The sequence below is a fragment of the Melopsittacus undulatus genome, chromosome 9 (genome assembly GCF_012275295.1).
Source record: "Melopsittacus undulatus isolate bMelUnd1 chromosome 9, bMelUnd1.mat.Z, whole genome shotgun sequence".
NCBI classification, from domain to species: domain Eukaryota; kingdom Metazoa; phylum Chordata; class Aves; order Psittaciformes; family Psittaculidae; genus Melopsittacus; species Melopsittacus undulatus.
The window spans coordinates 35,222,430-35,241,386 of NC_047535.1; the positions used below are offsets into that span (position 1 = coordinate 35,222,430).

General features: G+C 40.5%; 1 protein-coding gene across 1 annotated transcript in view; it reads left to right on the forward strand.

The window, feature by feature from the left end:
- The window catches only part of GRM7 (glutamate metabotropic receptor 7), a 296,698-nt gene that overhangs the window by 9,243 nt on the left and 268,498 nt on the right, over window positions 1-18,957 (forward strand).

Sequence of the window (18,957 nt, forward strand, 5' to 3'; positions counted from 1 at the left end):
GCTGCAGTTGTCTTGAAAAATTACTCTGATCTGAGTTCTCCTCAGGTGAGTTAATACAAACCTGTATCTCAGCTTTCTTCATTAGAGTTTTCACATTTCTGTGGCTGGTAACAGGATGCAACAATAGGCCAGTGGTGTATGTGTCACCTGTGCCTGGTGGGGTTCAGGGGTATGAGAGCAAGACAACATCAATCACCTTTGTTGGTCCTGCACCTCAGTGGGAGCTATGGGACAAGCCGAGATCTCTTGACACCTTTAAGCACCTCTTGCCACTGGAAATGTGAAAAAGTTGGTTATAAGATGGTTAAGGGGGGGTTTCAAGGTTAGCTGGAAAAATCATCCTTTTTGTTCATAAACCAAATTTCACTCATAGAAGGGTTGGTGTGAAAGTGAATCTAGATCCCTGCATGTGCTTTTTATAGAAGCCATTTATTAAATCCCACATAAAGGCCCTAATCCTAACTGTGTAGGAGAGTGCCCATACATAAATAAGACTATAAATCCAAAGATTGTAAAGGATGGAAACGTGTACTTATCTTGGTACAATTTTCCAGTTGTTTTGGATGCACCAGCATTGGCTGATGTTGGTGGGAAGGCAGCAAGCAGGATGAGGAGCTGGCTGATTGGAGTGGACAGTTTAGGGCATCCCTTTGTCCTAGTAGTGTCCCCTCAACCTCCCACCCTGGTGCCCTTAAAAGTGCTCCCCTCCCAGTTTCTGGAGGCAGAGGCTGTTGGCATGGCTCCTCCTGCTGTCTCCATCAACTGTGGTTCTCCATGCTTGGGGCAAGTTGCTTGTCTGAGATGGGACCCATACAGCCAGGCTGGTCCTAGCAGGTGCTTGACTAAGTTCTTGTATAATCTTTTCTTATATGTGGGAGAACATTCCGTAACCTCCATGAAAGACTATTTTTGTTCCCTCTTAATAGTCAGCTTTTATCCTCTTTGCTGGAAATTTTCCTGGTTTTGTTTTGACTGTACTTTCACAGCAGGCTATGAAGCTTAAGTGCAATACAGGATGCAGTAGATATCTTCCTAAAGCAAGACTTCCACTCTCCCACCTGTGCTGCAAGTTAGGTATTAGAGGTTTTGAATGCTCTGTTGAGAGAGACTTATCTGCAAGATTAATGTACACTCAGCCGGGACTTGTGAAACTGCATCTCTGTCTGATTCAGGCTCCAGATGTTAGCTTAAATTTCCAACGGTCTGGGTGGGTCACTTTAAAGCCTGCCTCATCTCAGTAATGCATTTCCAATCTAGACTACCTGTGTTAAAAAACAACCAAACAAAAACCCTACAAGAAGTTTGCTTCCACAATAGCTCTTGTTTAAAGAACTGGAAATGTTCCAAATGAAGAAAATGGTAAAATCCAAATTCTCTCTATTCAGTGTCTTTGGAGAGGACAGGGCCTTCAGCATTTTTGGAGACCTTGGTGCCAGCATTATCTCAGATGGAAATGCTCAGATTTGGTGCCTTGCAAGTTTTTCTCTGCTGCCATTTTAGAATAAAGCATTCTGGAAGCTCATCTGCAGAAGATTTTCTAATAAATTGATTATTTCATAAATATTTTAATAACAGTAATTATGCATTCATCAGAATGGAGATTTGTTTCAATGTCATTAAAATCAGCCTCATAATTATATGCATGGTATTTCTGCACACAGTACAAACTGAGTGCAATTGCTTTGTAAATGTACTGCAGCACTTGGTGAATTTACATCTTTTCAGAATTCTTGTCTCCAGCTATTGGCCTGTTCAACATACCAGGAAGAGCAGGATAGCAGGAAATTTTCTTCCATGAAATGGAGAATTTGGGCCTTAAAAAGTGCATCAGGCTTCTATTTCTAGCAGCAGCAACCCATGAACACTAATACAAGATCACAGATAAAATGCAAATTGTGAGATGCAGAGGTGCCAGCTGCACCACAGCTGATGTGATGATGCCAAAACCGCACAGATTTCAGGAGGAGCATGCTGGGAGCCCTATTTGGGCACACTGTGACAGCCACCACTGCTTACAGGGCAACCAAAATGCTGCCAAGGCTGACACAAATTTACTTTTGAAATAAATTTATAAATTATTTTTGTGATAAATCTGTACTTTTTTAACACAAATTTATTTTGAGGCCTCTTGAGAGAAACACAGATAAGTTAGTGCTGGAAGTTCTGTTGCCAAAGAAAGCTTGACTAGACTGACTAGTCTGCTCTCCGACTAGAAGTCTGATAGCAAATTCCCTTTTCACTGTGAATGTGGCCTGTTATCCTTGGAGAGCCATGTGTCTGCTGGTTTCCAAGTACCTCTGCCTGATAAACACAACCTGGTAAACTTAATCTTTTGTTTCCAGTAGTGATACCAGAGACTAATGTTTAGTCCCAGTAATACAAGACCCTATGTAGCATACTTACTTTAAACACCGAGGAGAGGTGTGGGAGTATATTCTCAAATTAAAAGCAAAACCAATCTGTTTTCCAGGATGAACTCAACTGGCCATAAATGTTTGATAGAACCCTAATGCTTCTCTTGAGTTGTAACAGTGTATCCCATGTATCTCAGTATTTAATTTCTATGTTAAAAAACCCAAAACCAAAGGCAATTTGATTGAATGCCAGATAATGAGCCTGTATTTTGTGTATCTCAAGGACAACACAGAACTTAGTATTCACTGTGTTACCTTCTCCATTGATTCCCTCGTCCCCAGCCTTCAGTATTTGAATTTTCCTTTACACGCAGTCCATAACCACCTCTCTTGTGCTGTAACATGTATTCTGGTTGTGTCCAGTGCTTACTGCTGCTCTGTCTATAAAACTTCAAAGTTCAGAACTTGCATCTCAGCTCATGCAGCCAGAGCAGCTTGTATTGCTGCCTCCTCTTTCTGTCCTTCCTATTGATTATAAAATAGAGTTGATAAAGGCCTCCTGGGAGTATTACTAATCTTGCCTTCCTCAGAGTGTCTTTTCCACTTCTTGTTTCTCTTGCATGTTCTTTCTCTACCCTCGGGGATAACTCTTCCAACCCTTTCTGCCTTCATATGAGGATGCTTTGGGACCGTGACTTCCCAGGTTAACCACGGCTGATGGCATAGCTGGGTTTGTTCAGCTTTAAAAAAAGTGATCCTGTATGTTTGGGGTCAAGTTCCCAGCAGATGGATGCCAGTGGAGCTCTGACAGCTTATACCAGCTAAGGCTGTGGCTTGCTTTTCTGTGTATTTATTCCCTTTGGAAATGGGTACGCCCCAGTTCTGTAATCTTTGGGGCACCAGATAAGCTGAGACGCCTTTAGAGTGTGGTCATTTCTCAGGGCAGTGCATAATAAAGAGGTGAATGTGAAACAATAATATACAGGTTAATCTAATGGATGGCTGAAAGCTAATAAATTCTCCTGTTGTCTTCAATTTAATGACAGCTCATAAGAGCCTAGACAGCATCACCACCAGTTTTAATTGTGCCAGTGCCTTGCTGCTATAGAGACAAGACTAAGTGCCCAGGGTTATTTCCTATACTGATCCCATCAAGATGGAGTCCTAATAGGTGGGATCAAGGCCAAATCCCATTTAATAAAAAAATGGCAAGAATAAATAAAAAGTTAAAGGAAAGCTGTCAATGCAAATTTGGCTGGAAATTGTTGCTTTATAAAATAAAATCCAGCAGTAACGGAGATGCCTTAGTGATTTTTAAAGCAGGTAATTTTGTGGTAACACTTGAATGCTCAGAAATTATATTGGCAATAAAAATTAATTAAATGACTTTTTGTGGTTTTGTAGGTTTTTCCTGTCTGTCAGCAGTACATAATATCTGAGTATTAACGATGTAAAGGAAGTTACCATTTTAAGGTGTGTATACCATTGCTACAGTGAAGGATGTTCAAAATTAGGAAAGGCTATCTTTGTGCCTTGGTTCCCCAGAAAGTCTGTTGTGACTGGGAGCTCTCTGCTTGTTCCAGTGCTTGAAGGCATTTCCTGTAGTATAATGTTAATGTCGTGGGTAAAGTGATTTGTGTTCTGTATGGGATTCTGGAAGTTGACACCAAAAAATTCATTTTCCTTCTGCCTGCAGCAGCCATGATGGCATCAGCCCTTAGGGAGTTACAGCTTGTTTTCACTTTGTTAGCTAAACTGGGTATGTGGAAATGACTTGGCTTCTTCAAGCGCTGTGGAGGATGTCCAGGGCAGCTGTAGAAGTAAGTCTCTGACACACCGGGACCTGTAACACATCTCAGTGTGGTACCAGGTGAATGGCCTGCCAGACTGCAGAGCAGAGGTACTGACATCCGTTGAGACCCAGCTTTCCATCTTTAGGAATATTTTTGTGATGTGGTAAACTGTGAAGGGCATTAAATCCATGAAGAAATGAAGGAAATCACAAATACAGTTTTACCTGCCTGTGATAAATGTATTTTGCTGGAAAATCACATTGTTGCTAAAAAAGCCTCCAAACCCTGTGCTTATTCTCTCAGGAAGAATCTTCATACATTTCAGAAGAAAATAAATACCTCTAAGCACAAAAGCACTGAGGAATGAGGCTGATAACTCTCCTATAAAATGTCCTGCTTGAGACAAGCAAAGCTCCTGCTGCTCTCCTTAAGAAATTCATCTGTTAGTGAAATAACAATTGCTTATTGAAATGTGCTTTCTATGGCTATGTTTATGATAAATTCACATATGTGAAATAAACCTATGCTTGTTTCTGAGCATACACTATGCTGTGCTGTAACCATACACTTCGTATTTAAGTAAGTAGCAACTCTTTTATAAGGCAGCAGTTGATCATGGCTTGGAGCAATCATCAGCCCCAGGGGAAGTGCCATGTGCAGCCCAGAGCAGGGTCATCACCATGGCATGAGGGCTGCTCTTACTGGTGCTGGACACATCAGCGTGTTGGCAATGCTGCAGCAGCAGTGATGCAGCTGAGGTCTATCATTCAGGCTCTGAACGATGAGGAAAGTAGTAACAGTTCATCAAAAATATCAGCTGTTCCACGGGGTGAACTAGCTGATTTGTGGTACCTCTATGCAGCAAACTATTACATAGACTTTTATGCAGTGGTTTATTTATATGTATTGCTTTGTTTTTCCTTTTGCTACTTTTTCAAATTGATTTTTTTAGCAATGAACGTGTGTACTTCTCCCTCTTCCCTCCATCTGCTGTTCTTCACTTGGCTCCTAAGCAGCCTGGAAAATTGCTCTGACAGCTGATCCTAATCTCCAAGGTGAATTCTGGATAAGATGCTGTTGGGTTCATGAAATGATTCCTTTTCTCCTTGTGCTGTTGTGAAGGTATCATTGAGCTAGCAAAACTACAAACTGTTCTTTTTGTCTTTCCTACTGTTTTTTGTAGAGCATGGTAAATCTTAGTACTTTAGTTATAATAAATATGTCACACATTAAAAATATCACAGATAATGAGGTATAGTTTAAACACACAGCTAGGAGAAAACATGATATTTCTCAATTAAACTGTTTGTCCTGTGCATGAATCTTTGGGTCGTATTTGTTGACCAAGGGTACTCCATGAAGACAAATTAAAAATGCCAGTTATTTAAGGAAATAAAATTATGTCAAGGTTTGTGCTGCTTTGCATCTCAGATTTGTGCTTTGCATTTTACTTGGTATCCTGAAGGTTCCTCATTGCTACTGGGGTACTCACTGAGAGTGAAATGGAGCATGGGGTACAGTGCTGGTTTGCTGCAGCAGTACCTGGGGAAGGGTGCAGACACATCCTGAGGTTTGGAAAGGTTGGGGGAAAGTAGAAATAAAGGGCATTTCTAGTTCCTCCCATTTTCACTTTATCCCAGCCTATGTCTGAAAAACAATCATTATATTGATTATTCATATAAAACTTAATGAGAAATTTTTTTTTTAGCTGGTGATGGTCTTTTGGAGAGTGTTTTGATTGTGAAAATTAATGTTACAGTGAATGACTTATGCCCTTTGTTTGTGGCCATACTTCTTACTGTACCAATGCTCTATGAGTGGTACTTTTTCTATGGTCTCTGTTTACAGGGTTAGTTAATCAGTTTGGTTTGGGATGGCTAAATCCATGTTGACTTTGGTTAACCAGTGGGCAACATAGGGATGCTTTACCCCACCTGTACTGGGAAGTGATTTCTCATGGTCTGTGGTGTTCCCTTGGTGACATTGGATAGTAGGTGATGTAGGACCCAGTGACTCCACTGCAAACCTGCAGTATGCCTTACAGTGAGCATTTAAGGCAAATATCTCTGTGCTTAGTGAATTACCTAGGATGCTTATCGCAGGGAAGGGCATCTTGGCCTAAATGACAGCCTGTCACTGCACAGAGCAAAATACTCTTATAAGCCACAGCAATTTTAAAAATAGAAATCAGGGAGAAAATGGACTTGAAGGTACATAGCACTCAGACAGACAGGAATTAGTCCTAATGGGCCTTGAGCTGTGTGAGGGATGGAGGGCTCTGAGCTCACCTAGGGCAGCTAGCTGCAGGTGGGAGCAAAGTTACTGCTCTCATATGCTTCCCCTTATCAAATTTATTTTTACTCTTAATTTGGACAAAGAATTCCTGCAGACTCGAACTTTTCCCTGTTTGGCTGCTGTGGGGAGCTGCAGGTCCTGGTGTTGCTTCTCTCTGGGAGGTGATGTCTGAGGGACATCAGCTGCAAAAATGGGTCTGTTCTGTAGGACTTGATTTTGTAAAAACTTGCATCATGTGAAGTCTGTTGTGTCTAGATTAGATAATATCTGATTTCAAACAGAGTAATACATGACCTGAGTCTCAAGTGTAGCAGATGAGTACTTGGTATAAGGCTAGGAAAGACAGAAATGTGATTTTTACCTACTCCTTGTTCTCACCCCTGCAGACTTCTCCAATGAACCCCATGGACCCTGCTTATACTCGGGGAATAACCGAGTGACCTCCCCTGCCACCCCTCAGTGTTCCATGGGTGGTCAGACCACTCTCATTGCTGCTTTCTGCAGCTCAGGAATATGTGGCAGATCCTCAGCACCAGCAGCTGGAGTGAGCAGGATCTGTCCCTGGTGCTCAGGATGGAGAAGCTCTCTCTGGAGCCTCTCAAACGTGGCGAGTTTATTGTCAAAACAGCAAAAAATATAGAAGAAAAACATTTTCTTTTTTGCTTTCCAGATTGTTCCCAATCCCCTCTCTCCCAGTGCTCACATAAATTAAGCAAAATGTGGTACAACTGGAACCCGTTTTCCATAACAGCTGGCAATGTGTAGGATGTATTGTTAAACCTGACTCCACTGGCAGATGTAAATCTCATTTTAAGACCTCACAGATAGGAGAATAATACTTGGAAGACATTGTTTGGGGGGTTTCTGACCTATAAAATGTACCCTGTCACAGAAATCAGGGTGTAAATCACCGGAATTTGTGTGTAGTGTATAAATCCTTCACCATGAGGACTATTCTAAGTATGTGTCTGGCAAGCTGTCCAGCAAGTTTTTTACGTCAAATGGGACTTCTAAGTGACAGTATAGTACTGAAAATATACAAATTTTTGTAATGACAGTGCATAAAGAGCTGTGGTTCTTTTTTTCTGTCTGGAGTGAATTTGTCAGTTGAATTTCAGAGTTTGCCTTTACCTTAGGATTTTGCTCATCATCTTTCAGAGATGAACACAAGATCTACTCCTAAATACCCAACTTAACTTTGGAAAGAAGAAACTCTGCCAACAGTGTAACAGATTAATAAAATGAAGAGTCCTCATGCAAAAGAAAATCCTGTCAGATTCTAACATGGATTAATCTGTGACTGCCAGGATTGCTGACTTTTCAGCCTACTGGTTCTTGGCTTGAGAATCCCAGTTGATTAGGAGAACGATGCATGTTATTTTGGATGTGCTGGTATTGTCAATAGCTTTGACATGAGGCTAGATGGAAGGAGTTGTGGTGAATTCAGATTTCTGCACTGGTGAATATTTGAGCTGAAACTAGCTTTGGGCATGAATGAGAGCTGGTGTGGATGATATGTGCTGAGACAGAGTTGTGAGAGTCAACCCCAGGCTGCATGAGGATTAGCACTTTTCTCTTGGCAGTAGAAAGGGAATCAATGGTATCTTTAACTTCTGTGTAAGAAACCTTATTCCTAAGTGTCAGTTGTGAAACTTTGCTTTTGCAGCTACAAAAATGCAGGTGGCTGTTCCTGGAGCCCTGGTGTTAGTTTGAACTGCCTCACTGATGCTAGTTTGAACTCCCAAGCACAAAGCACTGTCAAAATATATTCTAGTATATTTTTTCCCCCCTTTGTGTTAAGATTAACTTGTTGGGTTAATTATTTGATTCCTCCCTCCACATACACGCTTTGCAATTCATCATTATGTACCTCCAAATGAAGTTTTAAATTCATACCTTGTTGACAAGCATGTTATTCTAGGGAGCAGTGACCACAGTTTTGCTGGTAATGTGACTAACCAACAGTATCATTGAGGTCCTGGTGAGACAGGAGCACTGCACTGGAGAGAGCAACAAATAGAGCTATCTAGATAAAGGGAGAAATACAATCATACGCTTTGTTTAAGGTGTGATCACACTCTTTGTGCTTTAGGGACTGGCATTTTTTGGTAAAAAAGCCCCCTATCCAGTCAGAAAAAAACACTTAAAGCTAGAGATTTTTATGAAAACTTGCCCAAAAGGCTTAAAACTCAAAACCATTGTGAAGTTTTAACATGATTATGTAATGATGGTATACATTCTCACAGTAACTCAGGGCCACAGGAACTGGGATTATTAAAAAGTCATGCAAATACAATCACAGCGGCAGTAAAATTACAAAGCTCTGAATAAGCTGTGGGAGGCTCGGGATGTTCTCAAGACACTTCAGTATAGGAAAGAACCAAAACTTGGAGAAAGAAGTATGTTTATAGGCAGTTTTTAGGTTTCCATTCAGTAGATTTTGGCGCGTTGACAGGTGAAGGTAGACTTGTCAAAAATAACGAGGTCTCATGCTCTCCAATTTAAAAATACTTGCTAGTAAAAAAAGGTGTTGAAATTTTATTAAAATCTGACATTGTTAAAAATTGTGCTTGCGTGGTGTATGCAGTACAGATAATTCACATGTGCTGGAGATCCACCAGCGACCTCAGGTGTGGAGGCATGTTGTACTGATGGTTTTGCACTTTTTGACTGTCTTTCTTATATTTAGTTCACTAATCCAGCTCTTCGACTGGTTATTTTGGCATCCCAAGTGCTTGATCCTCTTCAAACAGTTGACATCCTCTCAGTGCATTAATTCCTCTCTGGCACTATGATGATAAGGTATTGATGAGAAAACTTGGTAGATTAAGACTTGAGTAAGACTAACCTTAATTAATATGTTACTGTTCCTTATATGACAGTTTACTTGCTCTTAATTAAGGTTAAAAGTCCATTATAGATACATGATTATAGACTTACTTAAAAAAGCAGTAAGATGGAGAGTAGCTGTTGTGATCCAACAAAAGACATACTTAAATGGGAAGAGAAGAACTGCTGTTATCAACATGGATAAGTCATCTGCACCCAGGAATCACATGAGGTGACTACTGGCTGTAGTTTACCCCTCTGTTTCTGAATTAGATGGAAATTGAACCCAGCAGCACAGTGTGTCTTTTTCAGTTTTGCCAGTTTTTATTGACTCCTGTAATTGTCCTAATGGGACACTGCATTTAAGTTGTCTAGTCTTTCCCACCCACTATTTTTTTCTCTAGATTTTCTGAAAGTCTATTTTTTACATAGGCTGTTCTTGTATTCAGTTCTTTACGTTAACAGTGTTAAAACGACAGTTCTTCTATATCCTTTTTTTAAATGTTCTCTGGGGAATTATGCTTCAAACAGGGAAATTGTATGTTTCATTATCAAAAAGGTTTCAGGCTTTATCAGAGCCTTTTTGTTATAGTTGTCATGGAGTTTTTATTATTATTGTTAAATTGAATAATGGGGAGGAACCTGTTCTTGAGTCTTTGTAGAAGAACTTAAATTTAAATCTAGATAAGTCTACTATGTTTGTAAAAGTGACTTTTTAAGGTTAACTGCATTTAGTTAAAATCACTGGAAGTGCAGCTTTGTTACTTCATCTGAATTAGATAACAACTGTAATAAGGAAAGATTGAACCCGATTTAAATGTACATTGAATACCTAGTAGTTTTTTCAGGGATAGTTATCTCTTAGTAATCAAAAGAAAACCTCCCTTAACATTTCAGGCCTGCTACAGGGATGAAGTCTTTTAGTAGTGGCATGGAAAGAGATGCTTCAAAAATACCTGGAGCTGAATTTCTCTGTAGTCAATACAAAACACTTCCTTTTGGACAGGGAGTGAGATGCTCCCGAGGTGGAGCAGGCTGGACATTGTCACTGTGCTCATATGCCTTAACAGAGACATTACTGGCACTACTCATTCTCCTAAACTTCAGTGGCTTGGTGATTTGAACCAAGTAACTGTGGTCTGCTTTCCTCTGCCTGTACCTGGTTCATACAGGCAGTGCAGCTGGTGCAAGAGCATCCTTCCCTGCAGCTCACTGATGCCGTCACCAGGTAGCTTCACCTCTACGAAAGCTTTCTCTGTACTAGCAGCCCAGCTGGAGTTTCATGAAGCTGGAAAAATAACTATACTGGAGACAGGATGTTAATTATTATTCTGCATTAGCTCGGTATTATTCGTAGCCATCAAACATCCCTGGGATGGCAACAGCTCCCGATTTCTTGGGGCTGGGATGGAATCTGAATAAGCAATAAAGAGATTAAAAGCTTGGATCTGAGTGAGCTTTTGCAGCTGGGAGGCACCGCAGCAGGAAAAGCAGAAGCAGTGGAGTGTAACCTTTTTGAAATGTGGGTCAGATTCAGCAAACAGTTTTGAAATAGCTTTGTCTTAAAAAAAAACCCAAAACCTGGAGGAATAGTTTGAAAATGTAAAAAAAAAAAAAAAGAAAAAAAAAAGAAAAATTCATTTCAGCATATTCAGGCTACTCCAGAGTTCAGGGAGCTCCCAGTTCAGAGAAAGCATGAAATGTAAGTACTTTATAGGAAGTTTACTGTGACCATCATACTCATTATGCCTGTGAAATGCATCATTTTTTCCTTCGGATTCTGAAATTTGTTGGCAATCAGGAATAAGAAGAATCTCCCTGGGTTGTTTTGGTGTTACGCTCTGGGAACTTTCCTTGTAAATTAGCACAGTAAGGCAAATTGCAGTAGGCATTTTAAAATAACAAGTTTAAATACTGACCTTTTTTCAAAGACTTTGATGAAATATGTGAAAAATTGAATTTCATTTCTAACTTTCTGACATTAAAATAGGAAAGACTTTCTCAATATGCATCTTTTCAAACAGTTATTGTCAAATGCCGTAGTTTAACAAAGGTCCCTTGACTCTATGCATGTCGGTGAACTCTACTACGGAATTTATAAGTCAGTGCTAATATATGCTCTACAAAGGAAAGGATTTCTTACTATGTATACATTGCTGTCATACAGTTCATTACTGTGTTATAAATGCCTGAATGAGTTTGGTATAAAGGTGCATAAAGACATTTAGATGGACTATTAAAATAACTACGCAAATCCCCTAAGAGCATTTTGGGACAAAACGAAATTCAGGACACACATAAAATATAAAAACCTTTTAGTGCATGTGTATATATATACATATATATATATATATATACACGAACTATTATATATTATTTCAATGTTCAGAGTCATAAGAAAACACAAATACAATGCTTAAAGCAATTTCTCAGACATAGGGAAGTTAAACAGCAGCATCTGAATGCTGTTTACTCTTGAGGAGACCAGGCAGAATTCTGGTTTAGTGCCAGTTTATTTTTCTGTGGGTGTGGTTGTTTGGGAGGGTTTATCATCAACTTGATAGACCCTAACCAAAACCATTCTTCAAGGCTTTGTTTAAAGACATGATGAGACAGTCCCTGCTCTAAAGAATTTACCATCTAAGCAGAAAAAACAAAAGGATTGGAGGAAAGATGTGTTATCTCCCTCTTGCAGATGGAAAACTGAGAGGCATAACAGATTAAATGAATTGCCTCTGATCATTTAAGACAATCTGTGAGAGCTGTGCAGTGAACTTCGATAATGTAAATCCCTGTGAGAGCCACGGCCACAAAATCATCCTTCCCCATTTGGATGATAGGGGAGAAGGGAGCCTCCTCCAATAGGACACATTTTTTTTCCCTTTTTCCTTGCTTCTAGGGCTTGATATTCATACCCTCTTTTCCTTGTCATCCTCCACTCTGCTCCTAGCATCTCTAAGGCAAAAGTCTTCCCTTTGGAGGAGTAGTGGATTGTGCCAACTCTGGTTTGCTTTCCCAGCATGTAGAGATCTCTTATTGTCAGGTGAATGTGTTGACACTAAGCCAGGTAATAAAGATTAACAGTGGGTGAAAAGGATAGTTTTTAAGCACCTGTTGCTGTTTACTGCTAAAAATAGGTGTGAAACGGAAAGGATCAAAATATCAATTTAGGAGATAGTTAATGCCATTCTCCTTATTAAACTAAAAAGGGAAGGAAAAAAGTAACATCCCTGAGCAGCAATGCAGTGTGTCTAGGGAGGAAGCAAGACAAAAGCAAGAGGGAAAGTGAACATGAATCAAGGATGCAGTGACACAGATTGGATTAATTAGGAGGTGAATGAGGAAGATAATAAATGAGAAAGGAGCTGACTGGGTGGGGCAGGGAAAGTGGCAGGGGAAGATGAACAGAAAGGCAGTGAAGAGCAGCATGGGGGAAAGAGTGTGTTCTTATCAGGTGAGTGATAATCCAGACTGACTTGGGTTAATTGCAGTTGTTACAAAGTGAATATTGATACTGTAATATATTGCACTTACAGGATATGTTCTTTGAAAGGAACATCAAAAGATAATCATAGTGAAAAGGCCCTTTGGCTTTCCTCCAGGGATATTTTCAGTGTTCTTCAGAGGTTCAAAGTTCCCAGAGAAACTTCTTTTGCCACGAAGTGTCTGAGACCCAAATTTCTCCTTAGTAATTACTGTCTATCTTCTGGCTTTTAAGACCCCACAAATCTCTGTGTTAAACAGCCCCTTGGGTAGGCAGAAGAAACTTATTCAATGAAGTCTGTAGTCAACTTCTCACACACTGATGTGCACCTTTACTAGGATCTTGTTCGGGGACTTGGGAGCTGAATGGAAGTGCTGGTATTAATGAATCTTAGTAGCAGCAATAGAAATTCAGGTACTGGGTTTTTTTTTTAGTGGTGTACGAAATGTATCACATAGACCGTAGGAAAGGTTCTCACTTGAGAGGAGGAAAAAAAGGAACACTTTGGAGTTCATGCTGTGAATTTTTGACAAAGAATGACTTTAAATGCACTTTTTACAATGCATGACTTTATTTATTTTTAAAAAGGCTGCATTATTAAATTCAGTTTTATCTGTGCAAACAAACATGAATTATTTTGCTAGTTCAAGTGTCTTCTCAGTCACCCATAAATAAGAAAATGACTTGAAAGTACAATTGATCAAAAATGATGCATTGAGTTTTCCCCACAAGGAGGTCATTGGATTCTGAGTTTTGTCAGGTCATGAATTTCTCACTCATCCACAGAAAGTCTTTCTCCTTGAAATCTGCATTTCATAATAGTATCTTTGTTTTCTGCAAATGGTGCAATAATTCAAATCTGTGCTCATTCAGGAAAAATAGAAATGGATTGTGTGTGACATGTGATGAATTTCCAGCCTATTCAGAGGGAAGAGGTAAACAGGTCTGACAGCTGGCTTGGGGTTTTTCCTGATGAATAAGGGTCTGTCTGGTGAGTGCTGTGCCAGGCAGATGAGAAATCTTCCCAAGTGCTTGAAAAATGAACCGAGGTGATCCTGGAGCAGAACATCTGGGATGCTCTTGTCCTTTGTGCTGGCTTTTCTCTTTCAGACACCCACAGGCTTAGAATCATGCAGGCTGCATGTGAGGCTCCAAGGCCACAGCTGGGCTGGTGGTAGAAGCTCTTGGAACAAGGTGCTGGGGCCAAGGTGCTCCCCACCTCCCCAGGGAGGGGGTGCTGGGCAGTGTGCCTGGAAAGCTTTGGGGCTACTTGTACAGGGGCTAAATAAGATGGACTGGGTTTTGCTCAATCCCATCCAAGTGGCAGCAGGGGAAAGAAGAGACCTGCATCCTTGTAGTTTTGGGGGTTTTCTATCTTCAGAATGAGTTTGATTCGCATGTTGTTAACAGCTACTTATGTTTGCTTAAGAAATGGTATTGGATTATTGTTTCTCTAAATAATTTTTATTTGCATATATATTTATTTATTTATTTTAGCAAGATGTGCAGGGAATGGGCTTGGGGCTGCCTGTGTCAGCCAACAGGGGTTGGGTTTGTGTTGAACTGGCAACTTTCAAAGACGGCAGGTGACCGTGGAGTGCCCTGGTTTCTGTGCATTTCTGCCAGCCAAATTTATTAGCTAGACTGCCTTAAGAAAGCGCTTACAGATACATTGCCTTTAGCAGTAAATTATCTAAATATCCTGGCAAATCACTTTGACACAGAAAGGACAGATTTCCAGACTGAAGTGTAATAGCTGCAGCCACAGTGATGACAAACCAGTGTGTGTTGCCACCTCCTTGTCTATGTTGACTGTTTTTCACACCCTGCTGTTGTAGTCTGTTTTCTGTGGCATTGTGGGTGCTGGAGGCCTGGAATTAGGAGCATCAGGAGAATTTTGACAAGATCAGGTATGCAGTCATAAGTAGATTATGAAATGCTGGCTGTAAAACAGAAGCTTAATAAATGGGTCGAACTTATTCCAGTTAAGGGAGCTAATGCAGCCATATTCCCTTCCAGAGAGCCCTGCATCAATGCCATTTAACCTGCATGTTACTGGGGCTGGGACAGATGCACTGAAATTAATTTGATCTGTTTGACCTACATAGTTACACAGGGTGGAAATAATAAGAAACAAACAAGAAGATGAGACTGCATTAGAGCAAGTCCTATTTTTGTCTTTTTTTTTGTCTAGTGAATACTAATGTACAAATCAAAGGCATATACTTAAAAGTGTTTTAAATAACCTCCTTATTAGAGGCTGGTAAAAAGAGAAAGACTTGCCATTATGCAATACAAAAGATCGAGGTGATCTTTACATGCAGTAAGGGAAAATAAGGAGCAAAAGACTACAGTGAACTCCCCTTTCATGAAGAAAGGAGCAAACCCTTCTGGTGCCTGTTTCAGACCTAGAGCAGGCTTTTAGTTGGTACTGAAAGATGTGGTTACAGAACTTGAAGGTATATTTTAAAACAGTGTGAAAGAGAAATAATTATAAAGGTAACGGAATCCTTAAAAACCCAGGATAATCTGAGTGTGGTTGGGTGTGTATTTAACTGTAACATTTGTTCCCATATGTCGTAGGAAGTTCATGCTCCTTGAGGGGAAGGCAGTGAGCTGCGAATGTCACCTCCTGCCTTGGGGAATTGGCAGGTTGTCCTGCAGATCCTGCCAGGGCATCTGTGGGCAGGTAGCTCCAGGGGAGATACTGGGGCAGGAGGCAGATGCTGACTTAATGCTGGGCATTGGTTCACTGGTCTAAGGAGATTGTAAAATACAGGGAAATGAAGGCAAGTCAAAATCTTGTGCATGCACATGCCATGTACACATGTGCTTTGGGAGGTACACACTCTCTATAGTTCCAGTGGGAAAGAAGGAATGTATTCAGGGGTGAAGCCAGGTTGGATGTTGTGTAGCCATCTGGGATGTCCCAAGCCATGCATCGGCAGGTGTACTGGGCTCTGCTTGTGGGCAGATGTGTGACAAAGGAAGAGGAGAAATGCTTAGTGTCTTCGTTGTCTAGATGGGAACAAAGAGAGGGAGAAGAAGCCAAATGACCCAGGTGCAGGTGGAACAATGAAACCTAGGAGGACTCAGCTGCTAGGCTGGCTTGTTGGTTTGGGGGTTTTGTTTGTTTTTGTGTGGGGAGTGTGTGCTGCCTTTTTTTCTTTAAGTTTAAACTGAACTCTTGGAGAAAATAGGGTAATGACTGCTAAAAAGGCACAGTTACAGTGTGTCTGAGGCTACTGTTATATAACTGAATTTTGAAGAACCAAGGGGAGGAGGGGTTAATGATGCTTTTTGAATGTTATCTGCCTAGGATGTTGTGCTTTGAGAAACAAGCAGCTGAATAGAGGAATAAAGAGTCTTAATGAAAGGGATATATTAAGTAAAAGAAATGGGTCAGAAACATAAGGACTTACAGATGTGTAAGGCAGGACAAAATCTCACACAAAGTTAAGCTGATGAGTCCAGGGTGGACCTCTAGCAAGGCAGGCAGTGGTGAGGGCATCTCACCAAGTACCCCAGATCACAGAGAAGCTCCTCTCAGGTTGTATTATCCTACTAAGTGGAATGGCCTCCCAGGCTGTAGTATCTAGTACCTGCAGGATCTGATTAACTGATCCCTCTTGCTCTAAGGGAGGAAAAAAAAAAAAGTCCAATTTCAGTGTTCCCAGCGTTGTTTACTTCTCAGGTTTCTGTGATAGTGAGACTCAGCACTATGGTTCCCATGGTAGGATCACTTATTAGCTCATCCCCTTGTACAACTTGAGTTACTTATTGTCTCCCTGTTCCTGTGCTCAGATATACTTGCTCCCTTCCCCATGTGTCCTCTCCAACCCTGGGGCTCATACTTGCATTCTAGATCCCACAGCCATGTTTCTGCCACAGTTTTTCTTCTGTATCCTCCCTCCCTCTTTCAGCCTGTTGCAATAGGAAATACTACTGAAACGATGTGTCTTAAGATACCTGCTTATCCACCCTGAAGAACACTGTGGCTAAAGGTTTTTCTAGAGAATTCAGGCATTCCTAGCTTCATAAGAAGGCATTTTTCTTCCTGTACAGAGAACCTCCACTGCAAGATTTTTCAGATCTCTGAGGTTTCAAAGCTAACTGCACCAGTCTAAAATTACCCCATTAAATATCAGTTATCATAAATCATCACAAGATGCTGTTCAGATTAAATATGCTCCTACTGGGTCTTTCTGCCTGAAAATATAACCAAGTGAGGAAATGTTAAAATGAAATGAGTTGGACATTCCATGTTTTTTCCTAGCTTTAACTTTGTGTCTTGCCTGAGTTGCTTGTAGCTGTTTGCATTAGAAACTAAGCAAACAACAAAAAAACCACCGAAAACCAACTTCTGAACATTATTGGATAAACTTAGGCTGTTGCATGCTTTTAGTCACCTCTCCCCTTCAGCATGGAGGTGACTTATTCCAGTGGGGATGGGCTCAGACCAAAGACATGCACAAGCTGAAGGGAATCAATTCTGGCTCAGATTAGGAAAGCTCCATTAGCTGTTTGTGTGGAAGTCTCCTTGCAGAACTGGCTGTAGTTTGGTTTAGTTTAATTCACACTGGAAATTGATTAAGCCTACTCCAGCCTTATTCTGAGTGAATGTTTCTACAAAAGGCTGAATTGAGGTGATTTCATTTCTGAATTGACAGAACTGGTGTTTGTATTTGTTTCCATGTGAGCAAGTTCTGGATCATTTCACTGACTTCCAGATCAGAGCAGAAGAGTTGCTGGTAGGTGTGTGTGGTTTTAAGCTTTGCAAAACAGTGGTAATGTCTTAAAATTTAAAGAAAATTAATTTTAAGAGGTGAAGAACAAAGGAGAGAGATATTAATGTTGAGGTTTTTTTCTTTGCTTGTGACTGTTTCACCCACCTCTAGTAGCAGAAACAATGATTACTGCCTATAAGGTTTTCCAGTGATTTCTGGGTCATTTCTCCAGTTGCTTTTGAACATGACTAAGCAGTATTTAATCTGGTTTTACAGATACACAAATCAGAAATTATGCTTTTCCTAAAGCAAGGCTGGGCACAGATCCTGGGTTGTTGGATTTTTCAACTTGTGCTAACTACCAAAACCCTGGTGTCCGCACTGGTAACGTGCTGTTGGATGCTGAGGTACTCAGCCCAGGAGTGTTGCCTTGCTGGAGCCATGGGAAGCAGGGCAGTGGTGCCATAACCTATGGACACATCTTTACAGGAGTGTTGTTTACTAGTGGTGGTCCTGTTTGTATTCTTGACAAAATTTATTGCCATAGTCCATTCTTTTCCCACCAAATGTTGTTGCTAGGGAAGTAAGATATTTTGTTTTGAGTAATTCCTCTTTTTTTTTTTTTTTTAGCTTTTTTTACTACAAAAATGGGAAAAATAGTGCCTGGCTTCTCTACCCCATCCCAGGTGCTTGGAAATCCAGTGATGGAAAGATGTACTTTGGATCAGGGAGACTAATTGTTTTTTAATATAATTTCCATACACCTGTAGTATAGAAGATGATGCTTATAAAGCAAGTTTGAAGTCAGCAATTCAGTTCAAGCACAGCTATTTTTCAGTAGGTAATGATGTAGAATGTAGTGCATTTTTATAACTAAGATGATGTCAGCACTTAGTGGCAAACTACCTAGTCAGCACCCAAATTGTGTCTGTATCTGCTCGGAGGACATGGCCTTCTGGGCCATGGACATGATCTCTCATTCCTCTGACTGTGTGCTGCCAAATGACCATGTTGGGGGGCTTCCAGGTGAGCCTCATCACACAAAGCACTCCACTTTCTTGGTTTGCTTGTTGTTTAAACAACAAGTGCCTGATCCAGATGCTATGTTGTGGAAGCTTTAGCAACATCTGCCACTTTGGCAGCCTTCTCAGACAGTTGTGTCAATGGTTTCTGAAACAGATTGGGTTTCACAATGGCTGATTTAATCTATTGGGTACTATTTTTCTTTCTGACTCATCTTTGAATATCTTTGTGCCAGTCTGAATTGATTGTAAACCCTTGTATGTCCATATAAACAAATCTGTGCTTGTAATGAATCAGGGCATCGACCTAAGAAATGCATGCTGTTCATGCCTTGCAACAGAGATTTTTTGCAATTCCTTGATTACAGATGCACGTCTAACTGAAAGTAATTTACAAGATAAATGTTACTCAGTGATTAAAAAGCAAAACCATATATATATGTAAAAAATAAA